Source organism: Salvelinus sp. IW2-2015, linkage group LG3 (assembly GCF_002910315.2).
Source record: "Salvelinus sp. IW2-2015 linkage group LG3, ASM291031v2, whole genome shotgun sequence".
Classification (NCBI taxonomy): Eukaryota; Metazoa; Chordata; class Actinopteri; order Salmoniformes; family Salmonidae; genus Salvelinus; species Salvelinus sp. IW2-2015.
In genome coordinates this window covers 15,470,008-15,479,212 of record NC_036840.1, presented here as the reverse complement: position 1 = coordinate 15,479,212, position 9,205 = coordinate 15,470,008, and the positions used below count along the sequence as shown (strand labels likewise).

At 44.1% G+C, this 9,205-nt stretch overlaps 1 long non-coding RNA gene across 1 annotated transcript; it reads left to right on the top strand.

Annotated features, from left to right (window-relative positions):
• The first annotated feature begins 2,997 nt into the window (after nucleotides 1-2,997).
• LOC111981185 (uncharacterized) lies at nucleotides 2,998-4,482 on the top strand. Its single transcript, XR_011474055.1, has 3 exons — nucleotides 2,998-3,053; nucleotides 3,755-3,801; nucleotides 4,013-4,482. It is a non-coding gene; the product is annotated as an uncharacterized lncRNA (long non-coding RNA).
• Nucleotides 4,483-9,205: the final 4,723 nt, after the last annotated feature.

Below are 9,205 nucleotides of genomic sequence, written 5' to 3'. Positions count from 1 at the left end.
AGGGCAAACAAATGAACTATTTACAGAATCTTTTTAACCTTGTATGTGTGTGTACACTTAGAAAAAAGGGTTCCGAAAGGGTTCTTTGGCTGTCCCCATAGGAGAACCCTTTTTGGTTCCATGTAGAACCATCTATGGAAAGGGTTCTAAATGGAACCTAGAAGAGGTCTACCTGGAACCAAAAGGGTTATACATGTACCTGGAATCAAAAATGGATCTTCAAAGGGTTCTCCTACGGGGACATCCAAATAACCATTTTAGGTTCTAGATAGCACCCCTTTTTCATAACAATTACATAAATATGTTACATTTATCAATCAAGATCTCACCTATTCAGTTGAAGGACTGAAGCAATTCCCGGAAGTATATTGGGGTTTAATGGTCTTTTATGTCCTCCGGCTGAACATATCCAAGGTTGTTAATATTCTCCACAACATTTGCCCTCAGATGCTCCGACAAAGATCTCACCGTCTCGGTCTCCATCTCAGGCAATTGTTGTTTAATTGCATCTTGAAGACCCTCCACGCCTACACTGGTTTAAGGAGAGCACACTGAGTGATGCAGGGAAACAACAGAGAAACCTGACACTTTATAAACTGGTAGTGGGTAATAATCACTCAGACTATCTGCTTTAACACACACATCATTAATCAGAGAATCAGGTATAAAATGAACCCCGAGATCGACCAGTGACACAGACTCATACACCCCACCAATTAAATGGACCTGTGATTCTGTGACCAGAATCAGTGAGATCTTTCCAAATGTGTATCCGTCATAATTTTCTCCCATTACAACAAGGCCTTAAGTGTATGTTTTTACTTTGTATACAATTTTAGACACCTCTGCAGTGCTTTGCTTTGTGCACCCTTTTGACTGTACAGCTCCCTGAATGGCATTGTTATATAATTGCTCCTCAAATTAATTCATGACACCAACACTTCAATGCTATGTGGAAACAATTGGCCGCTGCATAAGTAAGATTGGAGTAACTGGTGCCTCTCAGACAAGTTCTGGCACACTCCTTGAAGTAGGAGTACTTCTCAAACCTCCGTGTCCACAAACGAATGAGTCGCCCAAATTGCAGGATGAGGTCGGGGTAGTGAAACAAGTAGTGATGCTTTGGTGCAAGGGCACTCTACCCCACAAGCAAACTGTAGCTCGCCACATTTCTATGTTTTTTTGCATGAGTGCTTTAATATTTAGGAAACAGAAATTGCAGGATTTACACCTGTACATTACCAATAAATCTACTTCCAGCTACCAGCCAGCCTGCAATATGAAAATGACACTACCCCCAGCCACCAAATTGCATGCACACACCAAAAGAGCTATCAAGCTATACGTTACAATGCAACTCATGCCAACAACACAATCTCAACAAAAAAATATATAGACTACAAGGCTAAATAAAATAGTGTGTGCCTGATGTTTCAGATATCATTAATTTACGTAGCCTAATTAATGGTTGGATAATGATAACTTCTGAACGATTAGCAAAAGCACCAGGAAAATTCAACTCACGCGTGAAAATACCACGATCATTTCTGAATAATGGCTAGCAACCTACCCATTCAATCTGAAGAAAATTAAAATAAAAGTTAACTTTAATATCCTGCAGGGTAAAATATCAGTATGTGCATGTTGTTGCTGAATCGAGTAATTTAATGGACTAATAAGGCTAACAAAAGCATCGGGGGAATATTCCACAACACTTTTGCTAAATGGAGTTCGCCATCTCTGAGCTACAGCTAACGTTAGCAAGCACCATTCCCCTTTCATCTGAGAGCTCTCATTCCAACTACAGAATCACCCAAAATGTGTACATCCCAAGGCAAAATGTCAGTCCGTGCCTGCTGACAAACTAAAGGTGTATTCGACATAGCTAAACGTTTTGCTCCCTCCCTAGACGAACAGTATTTTTGTCCGGTGCAGCCAACGACCACCTTGCCACTAATACCATAGCGTTAGCACCATGTCATGCACCCACCGGTTAAGTAGCCTATCCAAAGAAACACACATTTGGATTTCTGCATGTTGTTAATACTAAAATGATTTGCTCTACAGCTACAATATCACTGATTATTTTACCAACTCGAAAGATCAACGCAACAGACCGACATGTCAACTTGGCTATACTGTTAGCTAACACAATCCAAACAAGCTAACGTTAGCTAGCTAACTAGTTAACTTAGTAGCTTTGTTAAGAAAACCTGCAGTAGGTATATAGAAGTATATAGTAAATGGAATTAGTACATATGTACCTAGCAGCTGCTCAAAAATATTTAAGCGACTTTTCCACGACAATGCTAAATAAAATAGCTTGAGTAGAACAGAAGGCTTATTTTCTCATGAGTCTTCCCTCACAGACCGTTTGGTGCGGAGCATCGCATTAGTGCAAATCAAGTCTGTTCTCATGGCAGGCCTGGTTGTAGATACGTTCGAATTGCGTCGGGAACATTGTTAGCATTTTAGCTTTCCCTAACCTTTACCTAATTATCCTAACCTGCTGCGAAAAGTAACTTCTGCTAGTCAAAACCGGCAGACCTGCCCTGAGAACAGCCTTGGTTTTCAACTATGAGATTTACAGCTCTCTCTCTCTCTCTCTCTCTCTCTCTCTCTCTCTCTCTCTCTCTCTCTCTCTCTCTCTCTCTCTCTCTCTCTCTCTCTCTCTCTCACACACACACACACACCACAGGCAGTTTGGAGCCGCAAACTACAGCAGTGTTCGGGTACTACTGTAAATAAATAGAGCAAGTTAGAGTAATTTTTACCGGAGGCTTACAATTACAGTTAATAACAATATTTTTCAGCATTTTACCCATAATGAAGTGCAATCTACAGCATTAATGCTGTAAAACACATTTAAGGTATTTTACTCTGCATTCTAGGAATACAGCACAATAAAAAAAGTATCATTACCGCCTACTCGGCTATTGAACTGAACCGTACCAGTTGATTGTCATTCCTTTATTGAAAATTGATCCTTGTTCACACCACAGGGCCTACCAAAGCAAGGTTTCTCAAACAACTGTGGGGCGTTTGTTTTGATGGTAAGATGCTAGCTAATCAGTATATTATATTAGTCCTATTTTCTGTTATAACATATGAAAAGGTATTATTATTTCTGTGCTTGCAGCATGTAAAGCACACTATTGTTATTGCTCGTACTTTTTCTTGTTTATTATTCTTGACATTTTTTGGTGATCTACAGTATTTCCTACAGTTTTTACACTACATACACAATTCATACACCAAACTCCTGCAGAGCAGGATGCTGATGTGACATGCTGTGACTTCTTTGGGGGGGGAGGGGGGTCTTCTACATCCTGAAATATATTTCTGGGGGGTGGTATTATTATTATTTACTAAAATCTTTATTGTTGTTATCATAACTATCAAACTTAACAACCTACTCTTTCTTAACTTACAGTACTCACTAAGGTCTGAAGAAGAGAGGTTGAAAGATCGAAAAAGGCGGCGAAAACAAAATACACTAGAGGTAGGAGGTGTCATATGATGAGTGGCATAGTCTTAAACCAATGTTTAAAGACTTAACCCCCCCCCCTCCAATATATTTCAGGATGATGTAGAAGACGTCCCCCCCAAGAAGTCACAGCATGTCACATCAGCATCCAGCTCTGCAGGATCAGGTACTGTATAGGCTATTAGTTAAAGTAAGGTGCATTCTTGTARACACATCCCTAGAGGTTCCCTTACAATACTTAATGACCACAATCTGTTATCTTTCTAGACGATACTGAAAACAAAATGCACGGCGAACTGGGAGCTGTGAACTGGGTATTTAGTCTACTGTGTAATGCTGAAGGCTTGATGCATGGCAAGATATAATAGTTGGGATGACTTGTTGAGTAGTTATAGATATCACTGAAAACCCCTTTAGTAATAGTGGCTTTTGTTTGCATGGTGGTATTGCGAAACGGGGGTGTAATTTGACTTGATCACCCAAAGAGGCACTACTCTAAATATTTATTCTTCCTTTTTCTTCAAGGAAGCAGATGTTCTTCTTAAGGACACCCGTGGTGCAAACTCCAAACATTTAAAAGCACTGTTTCACTTCCTAGTGTAATTGGGATGGACGGGGAAGACCACATTACAACCCTTAAAGAACTACGGTTGTATGATGGCCTGGATGAAGAGGAAAATATTCTCCTCAAGGAATCATTCATGTTCCAGTTACAGAGAGATGAGATGTTCTATTTGACAACAAGACAATTACTGTCTTTGCCTCTTGAGGAGCAGGAGTGAAGCCATTGTTGAGGAGTGGTCAAACCTTGTTTTGTCTGCTGTGTTAATTGTTTCAATTGTTAATTGTGTTATTTTGACGTAGAAGTCACCCGAGTCTCTGATCTCTTTACTGGAGCTAGTATAACTTAATGTACAAAGCACATTCAGCTTGTCAGTATGTCTATATGGTATAGTCTGTCTCCATTCTCATGAGGAAAGTAAATAGCATTATAAATCAGGACAGTTAGTAACTGTGTGTGTATATATATATGCTCAATTAAATATTATAATTACAAAGTTATAACATTTATCAACACAATTTTAACAGTACATGACATACATAACACGTCTGTTGTTCACTGCAACAATGTCAGTAGCTTGTCTCAAATATAGCATGAAGCAAAATGTGTTACAACACATCTGCTGGTACCACTTTATATAATATTTCTTACAATCTTCAAAAATGAAATACATCTGTATTCAACGTGTGCTTTGCGCAAAGGTGTGTGTTTGTATTCAGTGTGTGACTGTCAAACCTCAGATGGACAAAACAAAGGTGGGCGGGGTCAAACATTGAGCCCAGCCCCGAATTGCACACTGCAGTCAGGGGTACTTGGACCTGCGAGAGCTGGTCACAGAGCATGCTCAATAGACCTTTTGCACAACGTAGCAACGCCCACTTCTGCTCAACTTCTTACCCGATACATAGCTTCCTGTCCCGAGCCGATCGCGTCCTGTCAGCCTGATTGTAGCCATACTAGCCTTGAAGTCGCCATTTTATCATTATCTCAGTATATTAATATAATCATATTTCTATAGTGTTTTTATCATTCTTGTTGAAAATTCTGTTTATCTGTTCAGTTAGTGATTTTTGTAATTTGATTGTGTTGTCTTTTTTTGTCTCTTTTGATAGCAAACGTTAGCAACCAGTACCTAGCTAACGTTAGTGCTAACGACGTTAACGTTATTAGTTGATGCGGCATCTTTATTGAAAGTTTGGAAATTAAGAAGATTTCATTAAATCTTCTATTGGGCTTCGACGTCTGAATAAGGGAGCAGTACCTTTGTTATTCCAGTGGAATATTACCATGTCCAAGAGATCCTCATGTCACTGATGGGAAGCATCAACTGCATCTGGGCTGTGGCTTCCCTTCTCACAAAACCAGCAATTAATTGTGGGCCTCTTGTGAAGGCATGTGCCAAGGAGCTACTACTGCAAAGCAACTTTCCTTTTTTTTGCTGTGACCATCCACATTGTCTAACACCCTGTTGTCCATTTATTGATAATGAACACCTGTCACGGTCGTCAAAGGGAGAGAGAGAGGACCAAGGCGCAGCGTGTGAAAAATACATCTTCTCTTTATTTAGAAGAAGAAAAACTAAACAAAACAACAAATAGACGAACGTGAAGCTATAAATGACTAAGTGCAAAAACATGACACATAGACATAGACAATTACCCACAAATGCATGATGCCTATGGCTGCCTTAAATATGGCTCCCAATCAGAGACAAATGAAAGACATCTGTCTCTGATTGAGAACCACTCAGGCAACCATAGACATACCTAGAAACATACACTCAACCATAGACATACCTAGACACATTCTGTTATGCTGGTGAATGAGGACCCAAAAGCGACTTAACAGAAACAGAGTCTTTATTCCAGTCTTAAACAAAAACGATACTCCTGGATATATCTTAGGTAAATACAAAACAGGAAAACTGAAATCCTCTCGTCAGTAGAGAGGAACGACTGGAGACGCGACCACAGACTGCAGGTCGCTTCGGGAAGGCACAGGCCGTAGCTGACATAGACACCTGCTCACACGCAGCATCTGAAGAAGGCAAAAACACGACAGGGCGGAACAAGGACACAGAACACACATCAACAAGGATCCGACAAGGACAGAAGCGGAAAACAGAGGAGAAATAGGGACTCTAATCAGAGGCCAAAATAGGGAACAGGTGTGAAAGAGTAAATGAGGTAGTTAGGAGAATGAGGAACAGCTGGGAGCAGGAACGGAACGATAGAGAGAGAGAGCGAAAGAGGGAGAGAGGGAGGGGGAGAGAGAGGGATAGAAAGAGGGAAAGAACCTAATAAGACCAGCAGAGGGAAACGAATAGAAGGGAAGCACAGGGACAAGACATGATAATCAATGACAAAACATGACAGTACCCCCCACTCACCGAGCGCCTCCTGGCGCACTCGAGGAGGAACCCTGGCGGCAACGGAGGAAATCATCAATCAACGAACGGTCCAGCACGTCCCGAGATGGAACCCAACTCCTCTCCTCAGGACCGTAACCCTCCCAATCCACTAAGTACTGGTGACCACGTCCCCGAGAACGCATGTCCATGATCTTCCGTACCTTGTAAAATAGGTGCGCCCCGACAAGGACGGGGGGGGGGAGGAAGACGAACGGGGCGCGAAGAAAAGGCTTGACACAGGAGACATGGAAGACAGGGTGGACGCGACGAAGATGTCGCGGAAGAAGCAGTCGCACAGCGACAGGATTGACGACCTGAGAGACACGGAACGGACCAATGAACCGCGGAGTAACTTGCGAGAAGCTGTCGTAAGGGAAGGTTACGAGTGGAAAGCCACACTCTCTGACCGGACAATACCTAGGACTCTTAATCCTACGTTTATTGGCGGCTCTCACAGTCTGCGCCCTGTAACGGCAAAGTGCAGACCTGTCCCTCCTCCAGGTGCGCTCACAACGTTGGACAAAAGCCTGAGCGGAGGAGACGCTGGACTCGGCGAGCTGGGACGAGAACAGAGGAGGCTGGTACCCAAGACTACTCTGAAACTAAGATAGCCCAGTAGCAGACGAAGGAAGCGAGTTGTGAGCGTATTCTCCCAGGGGACTGTTCTGCCCAAGACGCAGGGTTTTCGAAAAGAAAGGCTGCGTAATATGCGACCAATCGTCTGATTGGCCCTTTCTGCTTGACCGTTAGACTGGGATGAAAACCGGAAGAGAGACTACGGAAGCACCAATCAAACGACAGAACTCCTCCAAAACTGTGACGTGAATTGCGGGCCTCTGTCTGAAACGGCGTCTAACGGGAGGCCATGAATTCTGAACACATCTCAATGATGATTTGTGCCGTCTCCTTAGCGGGAAGGAAGCTTAGCGAGGGGAATGAAATGTGCGCCTTAGAGAACCTAATCGACAACCGTAAGAATCACAGTCTTCCCGCAGACGAAGGCAGACCGGTAATAAAGTCTAAGGCGATGTGAGACCATGGTCGAGAAGGAATGGGAAGCGGTCTGAGACGACCGGCAGGAGGAGAGTTACCTGACTTAGTCTGCGCGCAGTCCGAACAAGCAGCCACGAAACGGCGCGTGTCACGCTCCTGAAGTAGGCCACCAAACCGGCTGGCGAATAGAAGCAAGCGTACCCCGAACGCCGGGGTGGCCAGCTAACTTGGCAGAGTGAGCCCACTGAAGAACAGCCAGACGAGTAGAGACAGGAACGAAAAGAAGGTTACTAGACAAGCGCGCGGCGACGCCAGTGTGAGGAGAGCTTGCTTTAACCTGTCTCTCAATTCCCCAGACAGTCAACCCGACAACAACCCCTTCAGGGAGAATCCCCTCGGGGTCGGTAGAAGCCACAGAGAACTAAAGAGACGGATAAGGCATCAGGCTTGGTGTTCTTATTTCCCGGGCGATAAAATCCAGACTCGAAACGAGCGAAAAACAACGCCCAACGAGCTTGACGTGCATTAAGTCGTTTGGCAGAACGGATGTACTCAAGGTTCTTAATGGTCAGTCCAAAACGACAAAAAGGGACGGTCGCCCCTTCCAACCACTGTCGCCATTTCGCCTAGGGCTAAGCGGATGGCGAAGCAAGTTCGCGGTTACTCCACATCATAGTTGCGTCCGATGGCGACAGCGATGAGAAAAATAAGCGCAAGGATGGACCTTATCGTCATGAATGGAAGCGCTGGGAACAGAATGGCTCCCAGCCCACCTCTGAAGCGTCAACCTCGACAAATCGAATTGTTTAGTGACCGTCAGGAGTAACAAGGATAGGAGCGGATGTAAATCGCTTCTTGAGGAGAATCAAAAGCTCCCTGGGCCGGAACCGGACCACTTAAAGCACGTCCTTGGACAGAAGTAAGAGCTATTGAAGAGGGGCAGCCGCTTGACCGAAATTACGCAATGAAACCGCCGATAGAAATTACGATAAACCGAGAAAAGCGCCTGCAACGACACGGTGATTAGGAGACGGCCAATCGCTGACAGCCTGGACCTTAGCGGGATCCATCTGAATGCCTTCAAGCGGAAATAACAGAACCGAGAAATGTTGACAGGAGGAGACAATGAAAAGGCGCACTTCTTGAAGCCTTCACGTAGAGACAATTCTCTAAAAGGCGCTGGAGTACACGTCGAACGTGCTTGAACATGAAAATCTCGAGTGAGCGGTGAAAAATCAGGATATCGTCAAAAGGTAAATGAAAAACAGAAGATGTTCAGCATGCTCCTCTCAGTACATCATTAACTAATGCCTGAAAGACAGCTGGAGCATTAGCGAGACCGACACGGCAGAACCCGGTATATTCAAAATGCCCTAAACGGAGTGGTTAGAACGCCGTTTTCCACTCGTCCCCTCTCTGAATGCGCAGGAGCATGTAAGCGTTACGAGAAGGTCCCAACTTAGTAGAACCTGGCTCCCTGCAGAATCTCGAAGGTGACGACATAAGGGGGAAGCGGATAATCGATGACTTAATAAACGTTATGTCATTCAGCCCTCGATAATCCACGCAGGGTCGCAGAGTACCGCTCCTTACTTTTTAACAAAAAAAAAACCCCCGTCCGGCGGAGAGGAAGAAGGCACCAACGTACCAGGCGCGAGAGAAAGCAGATAATCCCTCGAGAGCCTTACGTTCGGGAGCCGACAGAGAGTATAGTCTACGACGCGAGAGGGTCCCCCGGAAGGAGAATCAATAC